The following is a 20899-nucleotide window of genomic DNA, read 5'->3' as shown; positions in this document are numbered from 1 at the left end:
CAACGCGCAAGTACTTAGAGTTATCATATTCGAATAAAATTTTGCACTGCTTATTTTTAGACCAAAACACATCTTTTTCCGCCCGGCAAACTGTATATTTAAAAAAATAGTTAAAATAACGAACGGTCTAATGTACACACATATACATATACTACTTTCACCGCCCTTTTGCATAATTTTATATTTCGCACTGAGATTTTCAAAACTATTCCATAAACCTTTTACTATTTTTTTAGTTTATTTATCTATATCTCAACTAACACCCATAATTATGATTAAATTCTCCTATTTCCACCATTTGTCCATTCTCCGAAAATGACTGTGAAATGTTGCATAAACTTCTGCACAAATAACTACAAAAAAATCAAAATAAACTTTGGCCAGACATATTTGTTACCAAAAAAACATGGCAGGGGGGTCACTGCTATTGCGTTTAAGTGCCAATTACCGTCATTATAGCGAGCTGGATTATTGACTATAGCTATTATTGAACAAGCATAGCTGTGGTGTATGTAGATTAGAGTGATCCAAAAATGCATCTGAAATAGTAAAGTCAGAGTTTTAATACTCGCTCCCCTAGGATTGTCCCATATCGAAAATAAACCCCTTTTTTTTATTTCAAAATCAGAAAATTTATTTACTGGGCGTCCAGAGCGCTCAACCTTAATATTTTTCGATCGGAAAGCTCTAATAATTGTTTATTTGACCTTTTTTAAGAGTAATGATTTATTGCGGTTCCCCCATTGCATTTTTTGCGATATCTGGGGATTTATAAAAAAGCGTTAATACAAAATAATGGTTAAATACAAAATTGGGGATAGTTATTTTCAAAAACTCTATACCAAATCTACGAAAAATTGTTTCTCCCCCATATAAAATACACGGAAAGCTTCGAGCGCTTTGAGCGATCTTTAAATTTTTTTTGATTTCAAAATAAAAAACAAGAGTATACTTTTTTCGGGATAGAACAATCCTAGCGGGTGAGAGCTTTTAAAATTCCGATATAACTTTTTTTTTTACCACCTTAATGTGCATGCATACGGTGTAAGAACATTTGTGTATGTAAATATGAAATACTAATACGAATATCTAGTAAGCTGTAAACGGTGTAAGTAACTTTGCGATAACTGTTGAAATGAAACCGCTAGACCGCAATTTATGGGTGAAATTGTAGCGAATGGCCATTTAGTGACTTGGGGTCACCTGACAGTTGGAGCACATACATGTGTATACATATTTTCAGTGCTCCATAGTGCTTTATATGTATATGGAGAGCAGAAAATAATTTTATTAATTTTTTTGGTTTAAATTTATCCTTCCTCTAAGAATGGTTTTTTGCACCGAAAATAAAATACGAAATTTAATAATTTAAAATGACTAAAGACATAGCCAAGAGTTAGATGTGTGTTACCGGTTTACATACCGATCAGTGATCACACACAGCAGTGAAAATCAATTAGATCAATGCTTGATAGATATGACTTTCTTTATATACATACATATGTAACTTCTCTATCTATGTAGTATGCTGTGAATAACCATATTTTGTTTAGCTCCCAAACAACTAATTTTAAATGCAGTAATCTGTTAAAGTAAAATTTTCTAATGTTCATGAAAGGTATGTAGCCTTCGGCATAACTGAAGATAGCACTGTTCTTACGTGTTTGCGCGAGATTTCCGACCACTTCTTTGAAACTAGGATGGAACGCACTATTCACTTATTTTGAACTATTAAGCTGCAGTTAAAGTGTGTGTTATGAATTATTAAATTTACTTCATTTATGTGTAACAGCGCTGTAATCTCTATTCCCCAACAATATTTTTTGTTTAAAAAAAAAACAACTAAGAAAAAGACTTTTGTGAATAATATTAAAAATGCTTCATTTATTTAAAAAAAAAATCTATTGTTTATGTAAATACATTTTTAGCATTGATAGATTCTATTCTACATACAGGTTTACCAGTACAATCTTCAGAATAAATTTTATTTATGTTATGTTATGTTAGAGCAAATTTCACAGTTGCCGTTCTCTCAGCTCTCTTCTCTTTTGCTAACGTCTATAGTATCAGTGGTGAAGCGCTTTAATTGAGCGAAAGTTAAGCGCGCCATGTGTCGGGTGACAATCACCGCACTCTTAGAGTTTAGCCAAACAAAGCGTGGTGGGCCGCGCGGTTGAGAATAGTGCAATTTCCTATCCAAAGAACCCTTGGCGAAGTCATTCCGCCGATAAGTACATTCGATCCGAACCCTGGCCTGGCCTTTAGTTCCAATTCCCTTGCCACATAGAAGTGTATCCACATTCTGATAAGAGCTCTAACGTGGTTTATTGTTGTTGGTATCGGACGACTCGCAGCGCACTCGACTAAAGAAAGAGGTTCGTTCACTAATTGATATGCCACCAAAAGACGCGATATGCATACCACCTGTTCCCATGAGTGCTACTATAGCACATGTGTATGTATGTATGTAAGTAAAAAGTTTAAAATTTTAAAATATTCGCACTTATGTTTGTACGTGTACGACTGCGTCATATCGGCTTTGAAAACAAACAAAACAACCTGTTAGGCAGCAGCGTGGATAGTTTTCTAGTTTTGAGCCAGTATGTTAATGCGAGAGCTGGTTCAACTTACCTGCACACTAGTATTGGCATACTGAGAAAAACAAAAATATATATTTACTTATTTTACTCTATTTTGATTTTTATTTTCTCTTTTTTTTAAGTCACTCTAGCACTTGAAGTGTGTTTAAGTTTAATGCCTTGTTTACAAAAGTTCCCATGAACAAAAACTCTAAAGCTTTGACAGTTTTTTAAAGCTTGCAGTAGGCATTCCAACAGACCTGCCAAATATTTCAACCGAATGGCGAATATGTCAAATTAGTTTCTTGCCTAACAGATTCAAGCAGATTGGCACTTTTGTGGTGCATATTTTTTGCCGATATACAAACCTGTGCATTTCCTCTATAAATTTTCCTAGATTTATGTACATATGTAAATATACGCCATGCAATCACCACGGCCCGTATCGTAAGTTTACATAAAACTCATTTAGGGGATTCCCTTAAGCTCGAAAGTGACTCGAAAACCACGAAACCTCGAAACTTTTCCAGCCTCGAAAAACAACTGTCGAAAATTGTATGAGTGGCGATTTTCGCGTGCCTCGAAAACTTTCGAGGCAAATTAGTCGCGAAAAAAGCCTCGAAAAGTCGTTCGTAAGTTTCAGTGTTGCCTTTATATCCGAATATTCTACGAACTTACTAATTAAATAATAAAAAATTAATTAAAAAATATGTAACTATAATACTTACTAAATTAAAAGAAGTACAAAAATACAAACCGTCACTTGGCCCAAATATTTCGAGCATCATTAAATTGTTGACTGCGTTTTGATCAAAAAATTCATACAATTTATATTTTTCACTTTTTCGTGGCATTTTCAATGCTGATTTTATATTTATTTATTTCAGCTGATGCGATGTATTATACAAAAAACTCTGAATGAGCTGTCAAACTTCGGAATTTCTCCATTGTTTACGAGGCTGAAAAAAGGTACATTCCCAAAAACAGCCTCGAAAACTTTCGAGGTTTTCGAGTTTTCTGCTCTTCGCGTTTAAGGGAATCCCCTAATTAATTTAAATTTGAACGTGCCACTCTATAATTTTCCAGCTTTATGGCACACAAGCGACAAAATTGCCGGCTACTGTTCGTGCAACGTACTAAGGCCATCGTAACTTAAGTGGCCACTCGAGCAATGGCGGTGATAAATTTTTGTGTCGCTTAAGTAAACATGAGGTACACAGATCTACATACATATGTATGTATGTATGTAAGCATATGTGTATTCCCTAACGACACAACGATGCAACTCAAGAATGCCTCGCTCACTTGTAGTGTCAAATGCACTCTAAATCCTTTCGAATTATTTACACCTATGAGACAATACTTAATGTCTTTACTAAATGATTACTTTCGTTGAAGATAATTAATATTCTGCCCTTAAAATCCATCACCAGACCTGGTGTGGCCTTAGGGAAACCCAACCATTTCAAATGTGATGCCTCTTTCTATCGACCGCCTCGCATTCTCGAAGAAGGTGCCATAGGTTTTTGTCGCTGCATCGTAGTAGTAATGACAGGATTCAACAGAGGAAATCTCTTAGTTTTGCAACTTTTTGTCTTTCGTGATATTAAGTGGTGGTATAGCTAGGAAGGGCTCTGGTCTTATTAGCCGGGTAGTTGCTGCCTTCGTTGCCACTCTGTCCGATTCCTCCGTAACTTATCTGCATTTATGATCGGGTGCCCACATCAGCCCTACTGTGTGGTGTGTCCTAGAGTTTTCAATGCCTCTACATAATCCATTTTCACTTGAAGATGTGGCTTTTAGTGTAAGTTGACTATCGCTGGAAATGACAATTATCAGGCCTCTGCTGTTGCCTGTTCCTTCCCTCGTGAAGTTGGGGACGGTCTTTGCAGTCTGCTCTATGACTACGTTCAGGAGGGTCAGGTCGGGAATCACCTACAAGGCTACGGTGGTTCAAGTGCGCATGGCAACCATTGTACAGGGGCACAGCAGACTCTGAAGTGATCCTCTCAATGCTTTGAAGACGGTTGGTTCGGACCATGCCACCGCTCTGTGTGTGTACTATTGGCCTGCCTTGGTGTACATCCACTGCAGGAAATATACTCATGATTTTGTATTCTGCACATGTTGAAGTCAGCGCGAGCGTTATAGGCCGAAGGCCTGGCAGATTTCTCAGTCTGCTACAAGGGATGATGGCATACTCCTTGAGGACGAAGTTCCCCTCTAATTTTTGCCTCTAACTTCAGTTAGAACCTTGACCCTGAAATACCGTATTTTCTTCGATGAAACACGTGCAATTATGCATTAAAATATAACAGGCAATGGCATAGTAATGTACTCCTAAATCTCCAATTAAAACTTTCTTCTCATTTGCTATTATGAGGCTTTTTTTAAATCAGAAAAAATTGGCCAAACACCCAATAAACGATGATAATATCCTTTTGTACACAGCAATCATTTTTCGTTGTTTCTTTTTGCTACCCTTTTTATCGCTCAGTAAATCATCCCGTTTTATTTCATCTATTTCATTTTAATTAAAACTTTTTGTGGCATTCTAGGTGTCACTTTGCAAATTTTATTTCCATTCCAACTACTTTAGTTTTTAACGCAGATTTTATTTTCCATTTAACCACCCCCTTCTCAATGAAAAGGCGCACAAAGTAGTTTCCCATCGCTCCACCAACAATTAAAATAATTAGTGGCATTTTAATGAGTCGCATTACCGAGTAAGTGCCGCATACGCCCTTTTTAAATTAAATTAATTCCAGCTTAGGTAAACATTCGGTGACCAGCTTTGCATTCTATTTAATTGCTCGCTTTCGTTTGCTTCCAGGCACCTACCTTTCTATTTAGTTGTAGCAGTAAGGGCGATTGGCAAGAAAACAAAAGTGTAACGCAATAAATTTTTTAAACGAAAATCGTGTGCAATAAATTCATCAGCTAATTTGTATGCCGCATTAAATGAATAAAAATATCTTTGTGTAATAAACAATTTATTTGCATTTATTGCTCAGATTGCTTGGCATCCCCCATTAGCAATCAAACTATTTTGTGTTATAAAATTTAATGAATATGCATTGGGATTAAAGATGATAAATGCGGCACAAGATTTTACTAAAATGACAGCTTACAAAAGTGAGTGCATTTCAGGAATTCTGTGCGGCATAAATTATTCTAATTAGACAAGTGGTGAGTTTCAGATTTGTGCTTTGCATTTTTGATTACTCATATGATATGTGGGATTGTTGTGGTCACAAAAAATGTAATAAGTCCTAAAAAATAAGCTTTTTTAAACTTTTCATCAACATTGTTGACTTTGAATAGGCGAAAACTTATGGCGTTTTCTTTTCTACAAAAAATGTTGCCCTCTTATTGCCGTTTCCTTAGTATTTGTGCCTGGTAGAAAAGAAAAAGCCATTAAATTAAGGTGGAAAAGTATTTTTCCCCTTCTGCTAGTTTTCATAAGAATTGCAAAAAAAAATTATCTTTCATTTAAATAAATGACTGTAAATTCTTGGTAAATATTTTTTAAATATCCAGAAAGTGTAAAACTAAAACCAAAACAGATTTTAGAGTTTATATTGCAACAATAAATTAATTCCTTATATTATAAGATTTTCAACTGTATTTCCATTTGCATAAAGCACGTGCAACTTGTACAGTAAAAAAAAAAAACTAGCGAAACTTTAAAATTTTCTCATGACTTCATTCTTCTTCTTACCATTGCATTGTACGTAAAATTGCAAATTACCCACTAAGTCAAGGTTTAGCTAGTTAATGTCTTGTACACACGCTTGAATGAATCACACCGCTAAGAAGTAAAACTAATATCAACTCGCATATAATTTAATTTTTTTTACTTGATTAACACTTTTAGCTCTATGAAGTTTACTTAATTTCTTTAAATAATATGTATGTGCTACTAAAAAACGCTTTTACTTTTTCGCATTGCAGTCGAGGCTTTGCTGAAATGTTGGCGCTGTTCAACTGATGTCTCCAATGGTGCCTTCTGCGATGATCCCTTCGATCCAGAATTTATTTCCGATCAACAACGTTACTGGAGCTACGTGAATTGTTCATATTCGGCGGGTTATAAGTCGGTCAATGCACGGCCCGTTTGCAAGAAGCTGGTACAAGAAGGTGAGTATGTCGAAAAAGATTAAGGAAAATTTGAATCAATCCAACAACTGCCCGTAATCGAATGAATGTAGTTGTCTCCACATTTTAGAAACTCGGTACCAGTAATAATCATAAATATATGCTGTTTACAAACACTCGAACAAAAGGCGCATGCGTACGTGACGGGCATTCGGAAGTGGAGGCATTCTCGGTAGTTTTTGATTATTGTTTATTTGGACTGACTTTATTACAATCATATTTTGGTTTTGTAAAATATTTAGGTTTAATTTATGTAAGGAAAGCATATTTTATTGACAACCAAAATTTATAGCCAAGTGACACACTTAAGTACCTAGAAAGAAAGTATTCGGTAAATCTATTTGATTTTACATTTCTCGATGGATAATTTATTTAAGTATATCTACCGAAACCGTGCCAAAAATATGATAACACTGCGTTTTTAGTTTTTCTCTCTGATGTCAGGATTTTTTTAAAAGGACTTTGAAATTTTAAAAATATTATTACTTCAAAAAATTACTTGAAAAAAAACTCAAGAAAACCTTTGCAGAATTAAATCCGATTACATTTTTTTTTGTACATAAGGAGAATTAAGTATTGAAAATTTACTTTTAAGATTTGATCCTTGAATATTCTTGAAATTTTACAATAAATACACTCGACCACGTCCTCGAATTTTCAATAGCTATTCGTCCTAGCGATTGTTTCTTTAATTTGTTTAAATTCCAAAGAATTTTCTGGTTCGCGAAAATCCTCCGGCTGAGCCCTCCACGTGGGCGCCGACTGGTAATGGTCACTACATTTTAAATTATGTACGATGTCAGAATGGTGTCCAGCAAAAATCAAAAATCAGTGCTTTGTGCTCAAGCTCCTCAATAAGTTAGTTATATTGAAATGGTTTTTGATCTTGAAAATAGCTCTGAGTTTGAACAAGGTGTTAGACGACCCGTACTGATGTTCACAGGGGCTGCGGATTCAGAATAATAACTAGCCCAGTCTCGAACGGAGTGCTCCGGATACCTGGCGGCCTCCGGTTCTATATGGCCTTTGTTGCGCACACGGACAGAATTTTCTCTTCCATTTGGTGTCCATATTGTTATTTTACATTGTACTGAATTTTTTAAATAATTTTTAGTATTAGTCATATTATTGAAACTACAAAGTCCTACTAAAAACGCAGTTTTACTATATGTGGCCCACAGTTTGATTGCTTTTTTTGTTTCGAATTTTTTTTGTTTTTGTCTTACGGTGTTATATCAGGTTAGATTAATATCTCCCCATCTGGCAAGCTAGTGCCGATCCCTCCTGGGCGACCAGAACTTCCGTCTGATATACACTTCATTGATCGGGCAGTTAAATAATCTCAAATCTGGGTTCAGGTGAGAAAACCCCTTCTCCGACTTTCCCTTATAGTCTGTTGGCATCTTTGTAAAAGTTGATAGCATTAAGTGAGTGGGCGTATACGATAGTCAAATAGTCGACGACTTGCCTATTATAGCAGAATGGCCTATGGATCGTTCACTCGATCCATTAGCCGGCTCCTTTAGGTCTTACCCCACGTCAACGGCCACCTCCAGAGAAAAGTGCGAAACCGCATTTACGGCTTCAGTAGTAGTGAGTTGTCAAGCGGGGACCCGCTTATTCAAAATTCTGCGCTTTTTTTGTATCTTTTTTAGGCCACTTTATGACAAAGTGGTTGGACGCACTTCAACTTTGGTATTTCAAAATTCGCCAACGACTATATCAAATACCGAACTTTTACAAATTGCAAGTTTAACAACAAATTAGTAGCAATTAGTCTCTGTTTGGTCCGCAGCAACTGTGTCCAAATGAAGATACTTGCAGTTGCGGAAAAGTGGAACTCGAAAATACCAAAGCAACTCGTTCGAGTGCGCGTACGGCGTACATATGTACATATGTATGTACGTGGGGAACACCAAATATATCAAGGCCTAGTTTGAATAGCTTAGCTACAAATTGATTTGGCATGAAAGCCGCGGTGGTCTACAAAAGCAAAAATTAAATTTGACATATTTATGAGTGTACGTTGCTTGTTCGCTGTCCGCTATTTTCCTATACTTATCCGCACATTGTTGTCGAAACGCCAAAGAAATTAAAATTTATTTAGCTGCATAATAATTATAGAGAAACCCAACCGCATTGGTTAGGTGCAATTGGAGTGGGTGACGCTGACACGAGCACATACACCCTCACAATCGCACAAACAAACGAACAAATATTTGAAACGTAGGTAGTCATTTTTGTTGCGCCTGTTTATCACCTTTTTGTCATAATGTGCTCCACTTGAAATGCTTTTGCAAGCTATCGCTTTTTGGATTTTCGAAAATTCATGCGATGCCTTACCAAAGGGTCGCCCGCTGACACTCGGCTCACAAATCCAGTCGTGTTGCTAGCTGGCTGGTTGCATGTGGCGGTAATTTGTTGCAATTTATTGCACCATTTCGCCCGCCAGCAACGCCATCGGCAGCCCACGGCGGGCAACAAATTCGCTTTATCATCGCCGAATCGCAAGAGTCGTGACACCGCCGCCAACGCCGCCAACGCGTTCGCTCTTGATTTGTAGAAGTATTTGTAAAAACAGAAAATGTGTTTGCATGGCTGTCTGTCTGTCTGTATGTATTTATATTTGAATGCATTTATGCACTATACAAATGTAGACAGTGGCTGTGCGTTGAAATTCGCATGCATCGCTTGCTGTTTCTGTTGCTGTTTCTGACCTGTTGCTGTCCGCGTGTAATGCATTTTTGTTGATTGTTTGGTATTTTTGCTGTTTTTTTATTTACACTTATCTTACTTTTGTGTATATGTTTACCGTCGCTTTTTTATTGCGGCAATTTCCATTTTATCGCACATGCAACAAATTTTAGTTTACATCTTCATTGCATTCGTTATCAAGGTACTTTTTTTGTGCATATGCACATACTTACATATTTACATACATGCATGTGTACATGCATATGTGAGGGTAATAAAATCGTCATTGCGTCATTTTCGTGACGTAGCTTACATATGTATGTATGTAAGTGTATGTATTTCTCATTCCTGCGACTCTTCTAAGGCCTTTAGTGAAAGCTCAAGCTCAAAGTGAGTTTGCAAGACTCTTGATAATAAAATGCTTTTATGTAACGAATGGTTCATCAAGTGTAAAAATTCTATAAGTTTAGAAATTTTATGATCATAAATATTTAAAAGGAACTAACGGGTGATTTTTTTGAGGTTAGGATTTTCATGCATTAGTATTTGACAGATCACGTGGGATTTCAGACATGGTGTCAAAGAGAAAGATGCTCAGTATGCTTTGAAATTTCATCATGAATAGACTTACTAACGAGCAACGCTTGCAAATCATTGAATTTTATTACCAAAATCAGTGTTCGGTTCGAAATGTGTTTCGCGCTTTACGTCCGATTTATGGTCTACATAATCGACCAAGTGAGCAAACAATTAATGCGATTGTGACCAAGTTTCGCACTCAGTTTACTTTATTGGACATTAAACCAACCACACGAATGCGTACAGTGCGTACAGAAGAGAATATTGCGTCTGTTTCTGAGAGTGTTGCTGAAGACCGTGAAATGTCGATTCGTCGCCGTTCGCAGCAATTGGGTTTGTGTTATTCGACCACATGGAAGATTTTACGCAAAGATCTTGGTGTAAAACCGTATAAAATACAGCTCGTGCAAGAACTGAAGCCGAACGATCTGCCACAACGTCGAATTTTCAGTGAATGGGCCCTAGAAAAGTTGGCAGAAAATCCGCTTTTTTATCGACAAATTTTGTTCAGCGATGAGGCTCATTTCTGGTTGAATGGCTTCGTAAATAAGCAAAATTGCCGCATTTGGAGTGAAGAGCAACCAGAAGCCGTTCAAGAACTGCCCATGCATCCCGAAAAATGCACTGTTTGGTGTGGTTTGTACGCTGGTGGAATCATTGGACCGTATTTTTTCAAAGATGCTGTTGGACGCAACGTTACGGTGAATGGCGATCGCTATCGTTCGATGCTAACAAACTTTTTGTTGCCAAAAATGGAAGAACTGAACTTGGTTGACATGTGGTTTCAACAAGATGGCGCTACATGCCACACAGCTCGCGATTCTATGGCCATTTTGAGGGAAAACTTCGGAGAACAATTCATCTCAAGAAATGGACCGGTAAGTTGGCCACCAAGATCATGCGATTTGACGCCTTTAGACTATTTTTTGTGGGGCTACGTCAAGTCTAAAGTCTACAGAAATAAGCCAGCAACTATTCCAGCTTTGGAAGACAACATTTCCGAAGAAATTCGGGCTATTCCGGCCGAAATGCTCGAAAAAGTTGCCCAAAATTGGACTTTCCGAATGGACCACCTAAGACGCAGCCGCGGTCAACATTTAAATGAAATTATCTTCAAAAAATGTCATGGACCAATCTAACGTTTCAAATAAAGAACCGATGAGATTTTGCAAATTTTATGCGTTTTTTTTTAAAAAAAAGTTATCAAGCTCTTAAAAAATCACCCGTTAGTTAGTAGAAAGTAACAAAGAGAAGGACTTGGGTTCACTTGGCATTTCCAATTGGCGTCAGTTGGCACTTGTTAATCGACTAGTCGACATAATCGATTTTCAAAAGTGGTTTAAAAAATAATCGACCACCTAATCCACTTATTATCGTCTTCTTTCGACTTTTTCAACTAACTCTAGCAAATAACTAGTTGACTAACCATTCATTTTCGAATTTTCAAAAAAAAATTTCATTAGAGTACCTCCCTATCAGATAATTTAGTAGCTTTTTAAGATAAAAACCAAAGGAAAAATTCGCTTGATATTCGGCCCTATTATCGTTGTCGATGTCGATGTAATTTTTGCATCAATCTTCGTAAGTCCAACTCCAGCTACAATGACCACAGTATTCCTGAGCGGAACAACTTTCCTCAAAAATTCGGTGGTCAGCGTAGCTGGAGTTGGACTTACGAGGGCGATTTTTTGATTAAAAAATTACATCGACAACCATAATAGGGTCTATTATTTTATCTGTAAATAACGGGTAATTTTGGCCTCTACCTAAAAATCACAAAAGTCCCAAAAAAGTATTACGGATGTCATAATCTATATTCCAGGCTACTTATAAGCGGGCAACTACTTAATATGCTTAGGTCCAGAGGTTTCCTCCGCTAGTCAATAAAACCTGCATTTCGTCTCCTCAATGAATCCGAATTTATAAAGACATAAGGGTTGTCTGCAGTATCCTGTTAAGTATCCAGGCTGAGTTCTTAGCCTCTCGCGGTGTTATAAGGCTCTTAGACTGACTTTTACCCTTTGTCGTATGCAAGTGGGAGGCAATCTTATAGTCCTCTCAATATCTTAGAAACTCTGTGGTACATCGCTTAGATGGACCACATGAAGACTAATTGCCAAACAGGTCCCGTTTAGTTCCACACTTTGCACATTATCAGCTCTTTATTTGCCATAAGAGCCCTCATGACCTATAATCCGTCTACCTTGTGGTAATGTGTTTATGTGTTTCAATAGTCGTTCTATAAAGTACAGACTCCAATTGTGAAAATTTCCGCCTGAAATAAGGTTGGGCATGTGCCCACTGTTAAACTTATCTGAAACTTAAGACCAAATACGCCAGCACGGGTATTCCCATCACTAAGTTTGGATCGGTCAGATGACTCCAGAAGTCTCCTGTGAGGGCCACACATACCATGTCACATAGCTTATCTACTTGAATTTCCGTCATGAACCTTGTGGCTTTAAAGCCGTACTTAATGACCAGTATATCAATTATCATGACAATATCATATCAGTGACAAGCATAATAATACAAATATTTTTTATGGTATACAAAATTCGATGAAAATTACGAGAAAAGTAATACTCTTCAATATGCGCTGACATAAAATGTCCTAGGCTAATCGTGCCTAAAACCAACAAACGACTATGGGCTTGGTCAGTTGCCGATTTAGTCGCATCGGCTTCAAAAATCAGGCCAAGAGAGGTTATAATTCATTCATTACGCATCCAATGAGGCATCTTAACACCTATTACCAGAAGTGGTAATAAATAACACGTGTCTTAAAGGCGTTGTCAATACTCCGAATTACGGATATCAAGAATCCAAGAGGTTCTTGGCCAAGAGGCTTTTGGCTTGCATTTCATACAATGTACGTTTATTGTTCTAACTAGTCACATAAATGGGTGCTCTTCTATAATCGTAGATCAATTATCAAGCTGCACTTGTCCCCTGTACACATACATCGCAAAAATCAAGTTTGATAATTTTGGCTACTGTCGTTCAGTGTACCTTAAAGTCGAATACATGTACATTAGGGTGGTCCTCAAAGGTAGGAAGCAAATTTTTACATCTGATTTCCTAATCCTCAACCCCTACCGTGATGCTACTATAGTCGCAGATATCACATATAAATTTTGGCCTCGATTGTAGACGATTAAGGCGTGTCCGCATGGGGCAAAGTTTAGATTCCTCTATGGAGACTCAAAAAATGTTTTGAATCTAATACCCAAAATCGATACTACTATAGTCGAAGAGTCGGTTAAGGCGTGTCGCACGGGCGTCAGAGTTCAGATTATCCTGTGAAGACGTTTCAACTGACTCCAACCGGGACCATTTGGTTTTTAAGGACCACTCTAAAGTTCATACATACATACATACATATGTACTATATACACGGTCACCTACCATTGCCAATTTATGATTGCATATTCGTGCGTACGGCTGCACTGTATATCGTCACCTGAAATGCGAAAAGACGTAACAACCTTGTAACTGAAATGGAAAAAGTAGTGGGAGTAATTCGATGAAATCCATCATATATGTAAATCAAAAACTGAATTTTGAATTTTTTACTATTTGCGACTTTCTGTATTTCAGCGACGATGTTTGTTACGTCTTTTTGATTTCAGGGGACGATATAGAAATGTGCATACTTATCTATTTGAATGCACAAGTTAACCTGTCTGATTTTGCGATGCTAAATAGGTTCAAGGACTGCCAAAGACAATTTTGCGCTTTTGATTGGTCTACTCCTAATCGTGTTATCATTAGAATGTTCGCTTATTCTCCCGAAATATTCGCCATACTGCTTTACTCTTTCTGTTTGCCTCTTTTCTTCTTAACGCGAATTTCCAAAACTCATTTAAAAGCAGTAAAATCCACAATGGCAACTTTGTACTCGTAAGAAATGTAGTTAAATAGATACGCGACACACTTGAGGCCTCAGCTCACATAAACGATTACGAATTTTTGCAATTCGCGATTCACACAATTCGCATTTTTCTTAACAAACAAGCAGAACCAGGCAAAAAATAAACTCAATTGCGTGTTTTCAGTTAGAGTCTCGCGTTTTTTTTGCCGTTTTTTTTAGCGCATATGTTTTCTTGACTCTTGCTTTTTTACAATTTACGGCTGCCATTTGTAAAAAAAACGGCTTATGGGTTTCTTGACATTTTTTTCGTGATTGGTTCAAAATGAAAATTCAGACAAAAATAAAAATGGCAAAATAAAAAAACAACAATACAACAACTTGTTTGCGACAAATAAAAATAAGTTAAGTGCATTCTAAATTAGCTATATGCATGTACATATGTATGTACACATATGTGGAAATTTGACAAAACAACTTAAGTCTATCTTTCACGGACAACCCAATAAGCGTGTGTCGGCAAAACATATTTTACCGTCAAACAGAAAAAAGTTATTTGTAATTCGAAAGAAATATAAAAATATTTTATCGCTATTCACAACCTTTTAATGGCTCTGTTTTCAACAACTAAATGCTTTCTTTTAAATTAAATTTATTGCCGACATATGCTATTTAGTTTGTCCGTGTAAGTTGTTTTGTCAAATTTCCACAAATGTAGGTTTGTTTTCTGGCATTTTGTGGAGTCTGCGTAGCGAAAAATGCTTTTAATCTTTCTACCCATGCATTTCGATGTCGCTGCATTCTAATCAAAAGTTACACATACGCCCAGGATATACATATTTTCACATACAGAGTTACATAAATAAGGCGCAGGCTTGTGAATACAACATATTGGTGGTGGTATGTGGGCATGCACGCACGCACGCACTACATTGATACATTTACGATACAAGTTATCTCCATTTTAGATATGTATGTCAGCAAGTGATGGGTGAAGTGATAAGATCCTCTATGGTCATTGGGTTGGGGGTACCCTTGTGGCTGATATAATTGACTTTGTTTTAATTTATTGGAGTACTATTGATGCTATAGCCTCACTTTCGACTAAGGTCGTTGATCTCGAGGGTGTGTCACATTTGCAGTTCATAGCGATAGTAGCAAAAAAAAAAAGGTTCAATGTATCCGTTGCCCTGTTGAGATGCACAAATATACCTGTTTGCATAAATAAAATTTACATTAGTTTCCTTGATTCAAAATCTTCGCTACCGCTCTGAACCATTGCCAATGATTAAATTCTCTCCACAACATGTTGTCATCGTTCAGAGGCTTCCTGGTCCAATATTTTCAATAATCCGTGAGAATTTTGATAACATTTATTGCCTGAGAAAAGGTTTTCTTTGAAAGGAGACGAATCAATTGTAAGCCAACCCAAACTTATGCTGCGTTGGCCAGACTAAAGCTTACTCGGATACTTTCATCAAAAAACAAGTAAAGAAGTATAACTTTGTGCGAAACCGGACATTATATACCCGCCCGGGGTGTTTTTACCCGATTTCAAACAGTTTCGATATTATTGAAATAATTGGACCAAATTTTTTCGAAATCGATTAAGGGGTTATCCATATATATTTATGTAGTCATAAGTTATTGGTGTCATGCCCATTTTCAAAAAGTCTATAATATTGTTGTAGGTTCAAGTAAATTCACGTCTACCCGAATTTGTTGGGGATTGGTAAAGCGGCTACTGAGATACAGCATTTCACGATGCCACGCCCATTTTTCACAGATTTCATAACTGTCTTAATCTATTTCAGATTCCAAATTTCGATAATTTGTATTCAGTCTTAGCGGAAATATCGTAGTTTTAGCATTTTTCGAAAATACCATTATATGGGAGGTGGGTAGGCATTGCAGCGATTAATCATTTGATTAAATTACTCGATTATTTTTTTACGATTGTCGATTTAATTGTATCGTAGTTCTGTGTTTCATTTATCGATTATTAATCGATGAATTGTAAAATAATCGTAAAAATATATTCAAGAAATATGATTTCTGTTCTTGTCTAAAATCCATCCATCGAGCATTTTTTTCTTTTGCCAGCTGCATCAACTTTACTCGACCCGAGGTTCTAAGGAATTCATTTCAGTGATCCGTTATTATTGCGCAGATGATCCTAGGGAAACAGGTAGCGAGTCGCCACTAGAATCAGTAGAAAATTAGTTCGATATTTGGGCTCCTCATAAATCTTTTGTACACAAACGAAGGCGAATGATTTGGGTCATCCAAAAGATGAAATGAGTTTTTATTTAAATTGTCAAGTCCTAGAACCAAAGCGGAATATCAATGACGCTTGGGAGGAAATGAAAACTGTTTACCCAAAACTTTACGGACTTTCAAAAAAATACTGTCATTTAGTTGGTACCTCGGTGCCATCTCAGCGCCCGGGAAACGCAACCGCTTAACAACAAAACGCTTCGGTTTTTGCAAACTTGGTTAAATAATAAATAAATATCGCCGCTAAAATTACTCGTTTTAGTTTATTTATGGCTAATTAACCAGAGAATTAGTTTTTTTTTATGGGAAAGTGTTTTTGTGAATACTCACTAAAAAAGTGCCTTTAAATATTCGATTAATCGTTTATTACTCAATAATTGCAATTAATTTTTTTTTGGCTTGTGATTAATCATATGAAAAATTAATCGATTATTTTTTTTTTTTTGCCATCCCTAGAGGTGGCCGTGATTACTGTCCGATTTTGCCATACGTAACCAATTGCATTCAGATATCTCATATTTTACTTGAATTATTGTGTGAACGGACGGACAGACAGACATGGATACTGGTGTACGCTTGCCGATTTGTGTTGCCATTTTTTGGGAGCCCCTTGTATTGGGGTTCCAGACCCGTTAACTTCCATCTTCTTGTCTGCATTCGTTTAACAGAATTTGAAATACTCTTAAGATCTGTCGTTGATATCAGAACTTGAAGAGCACAATTTACGATTTCGCCTTTTTCCTGTGTTTGCATCCACTAATTAAGGCTCCTTGCAGAAAGGTCTATCTAATTATCGTTTTTTAACGAACACTAAATTCTGATTACCTATGTTCATTACCGCTCACAAAAATTACTCAATTAATTTTCATGCCCGAAAGTCAAATCCAAACCAGATTGACGTACATAATTTATTTATATACACAATAACTGTACTACGTTTTTATTAGTGTATAATTACAAGCAGCAAATTGAGGTAACAGTCACACACACTCATCCGTACAATCAGAAATTAGTTTCATGTCGACATTTATAGATCAACGGCATCAAAATACTTAACAAAAAAAAAACTAAAAATATTAAAAATATTAAGACGCAGCTGCTGAGCTCTGTTTCTAACCGGGCTCCTTAGAAAACATAATTAAGTTGTTGCGCCGCCAGTAATGGGTGCAATAATCACAACAACATGAATTGCAAACACAATTTCAATTCTCCACAAAACCAACAACAATCAACGACGGCAAAGCGAGTAATAAACTAGCGAGACGATTGACAGTTGAGCGACTACGAGAAAAACAATCGGCAAAAATGCATTGTGCATTTGTTGCTTAGTTTTGTTGCCGCTGGTACTAAGTAATTGCCAATTGCCAGCTAATAAAGAATAGTAATTATGATTTTTTTGGACACAAATGTCGATTCCTCTTAGAAACTAAAACTTCCAAGTGATGCCAAGTGACAGCTGTTGTGCTTCCTCCACGGCTGTAATTCGGCGACCTCAAAAATAACCGTTGGTTTTTTTTTTTTTTAAAGCATTACAAGTCTATTTTTTTCTTTACAAACTTTTAATTTGTTTTGGTGTCGTTTTCGAAATTTAATTGTATGATTTTTATTATTAAGTATTAAATATTACTACCAGCTAGTTTGTCATTTAGCTAGCTAGCATCACACGAATTGCAATTACCGGACCGAAATACAACACACACACACACACACACACACACACACACATACATACTTACGCACTGCAATCACTTTGCCGGTTATTGGTGTTGGGCTTTTGGAGTTACATTAACCGTTTCAGCCATTTAAGGCAGTGCAAGTTGCAATTTATGGTCGCAAGCTAATTTTTTTCAACGCATTGGTTTTCCACTTAAAAATCAAACAGCAAACGTTAGAGATTCTCAGCCATGTTAGCTGTCACTTAAAAGTTTGTCAATCCGTTTCGTAAGCCAAGAATTTAGTTAATTTGAGCCAAGTTGGAAATATTTGGCCGGCTTATTGGATACAAGACCAGCAGTAAAAGAAGTAGACGGTGCCCAGTATTATTTCGCATAAACACTGTAAGAAAGAATAAATTTAACTGCCAGCGAATTTAATTAAGGATTATCTTTAGAAAAATATTATGTTACACAAATTTATGTATGGCATAAAGTACCATTAAAAATATTACCTAATATACGAAATTTTAAACCATTACTTTTGGCATACAATTTATGTTTGTAGATGTATGTAAAATTCAAAATTAGAAGTAATTGTATTATTATTAAACATTTTCGTTACATACATATACCCTCACATTCGTTGTTGGTGCATTTCAGTGCTTTTATGTACGAGTAGTAGTAACTTTATTAGTTTTTTTTTTGTATTAAAAAGCAAAATTTGCATAAGTTTTAAGTTGTAAAATTGACAGTCAAATGACATTTTAAATGTCAGTTAACATGCGCCATGCTTCGCACTCGCATGAACATACATATGTATGTGTGTGTGTACTTTCGTGTGCCAGAGCTTGTACAGGGTGTTTCAATTATGTATGGTAGTGGTGCCAAGTGGAGTTTTTTTAATTATTGAAACTTCCCGTATCATTGATCAAAACATATTGGCTCTCTTTGTAAGCCATTTCTTAGAAAATTTTCTGGTAGTTTTATTCAAATAAATCAGTCGAAAAGCATAAACAGAGTTTTTTTTTCAAAACTTTTTGAATGACCCTTTGTTTACTGTTGCCCCAAAGTGACCAATGCAATATTTATTCGCTGCAATGTACACAAGAAAAGAAACGCACCAACAAATGCTTGCCGATAAAAAATCGTACAGAAACCAAAAAAAAAAATTAGTTTACACAAATCTTGTCAATCTTTGTGCAAATGTATAAGACCGGAGCCAGTGTGTTTGGACATTTTTATGTTACATAATGGGCCACTTTGCATTTAAATGACAATAATAAATACCATTCAGCTGCAAGCGCGTGCAAAATTTATACTTTTATTATTGAATAATTTTATGAGACATTAATAAAATAAATTTTTGGCGGTTACAATTTTGCTAAGCCTTCGGCAGGTGATTGTTGTGAGAAAAACGAGATTGAATGTTAGTTGTTGCAGAAGCCTGGGCCCTACCAGGTGGTGGTAAAATTTAATTCATCTCGAACAAAATTTCAGACGCCATTAGAACGCCTCTTTTCGAAAATCGAAATGAAGTTATTGCATACCATTTACAAGCTTTGAAACTCAAACATAACTCAGAACCCAATAACAAAGCAAGACGACAAGACGAAAGAAAAATGTAACCGGTAGGTGGCGGAGGAGTCGAGATATTTGGAAAAGACGTATTTATCATCCGATCTGTTTCATATTTACAATTGGCTTGCCTGGTTATCAGGTTATCTGGTTAAAAATTATTATTCTGTGGTGTATGTTATCGTCGTATACTGAATAAAAAATATAACCACATAAGCAGATAACCTGATAACCAGGCAAGCGTTAACAACCCAAATGTGTATTACTTGAATGGGAAAAACTAACCCCTCAGAAAATTTAGCCGATGCGAGGGTCGATTTTTCTTTTTTTTTACCAACCACTAATAAAAACTTCAATCAAATCGTTTTTAATTAATTGTTTTTTTTTAATCCATACAATTTTATTCTACATTTCTTTACATTTTGCCTATTTTTCTTTACAGTTTACGGTAAGCGTGTCATTTCGTGCTCTTGCTTCTACGAGGACTACGATGATTCCTCCGATCGCTGCGGCCACGAAACGACTTCGTCCTACATCAAAACGCCAGCGCCTTCTCGCCCTACGTCGCGCTAGTGCTGCTGCCACTGGTAACGGTGCTGATGAAGCGGTTCAAATGAACAGCAATGCGGTGGGAACCTAGTTGAGGCTATTGAGGGCATATTCGAAATTCCGACGTAGCAATACTTTTATTTATTAAATTATTAAAAAAAAAAAACTCAAAATTTATTTTGTACGCATTATGTTTTAAGTTTAAGCTTAAAAAAATCATTTCATCTTAAATGAATGAAATTATGAGCGAGTAATTTGACGCTTGTAAAAATTCTCAAATAATAGTTGAATTGTTTCGATCTAAGCTCGTAGAATAAAATGGCTGGTTGTTTCTAATTTTAATAATATCCACAAAAAAAAAAATCGATTTTTAAGTTGTATTTAACGAAATTCGCACAAAAGTAACCAAATCGTAGTACTAACTTTCAGCCTTTCCGATGCAAGAAGAATCGGTTGACGTGGTCCACAGTTATGCGGTAACATACATAAAAAGAAAAAAAATATTCCGACGAGCTGATAACCTCCTCCTTTTTAGGAAGTCGGTTAAAAAGGGCTAATCTTAAAGAGTACTGTATTGAAACTGAACCCTTGGGTTGTGAAAATTCTTAAAAAGGACCAAACATTTCGATTCACTCAAGAGGCTCAGTGCCGGATTAAGGGCAGGGCCGACAGGGCCTCCCCATTTTGGAGACGCCCACATGTGATGACGAAAGAACAAAAAAAAAAACTTTTCGACTCACCCAATAATGTAAATTTGCGTGGGACGCTGGAAGAAATAATAAGTTGGATAAAAATGACAAAATATTCATACTATTCCATCTCTGTTCATAAACGAGACTGCCGGGGTCATTCTTTTGATACTGCGTGCAACATAAGCGGCAAGTGCAAAGGAATTCAGGCGAAATTTTAAAAAGAAAATACGTGGTAAAAAGTCAATAATTAACGATAGTCACTGTTAATAT

General features: G+C 36.3%; 1 pseudogene; it reads left to right on the top strand.

Annotated features, from left to right (window-relative positions):
* The first annotated feature begins 6520 nt into the window (after positions 1-6520).
* LOC118742163 lies at positions 6521-20362 on the top strand (annotated as a pseudogene).
* Positions 20363-20899: the final 537 nt, after the last annotated feature.

Source organism: Rhagoletis pomonella, unplaced genomic scaffold (genome assembly GCF_013731165.1).
Source record: "Rhagoletis pomonella isolate Grant_MI unplaced genomic scaffold, Rhpom_1.0 Rhpom_scaffold_00006, whole genome shotgun sequence".
Lineage (NCBI taxonomy): Eukaryota > Metazoa > Arthropoda > Insecta > Diptera > Tephritidae > Rhagoletis > Rhagoletis pomonella.
This window is presented reverse-complemented; position numbering and strand designations above follow the sequence as displayed.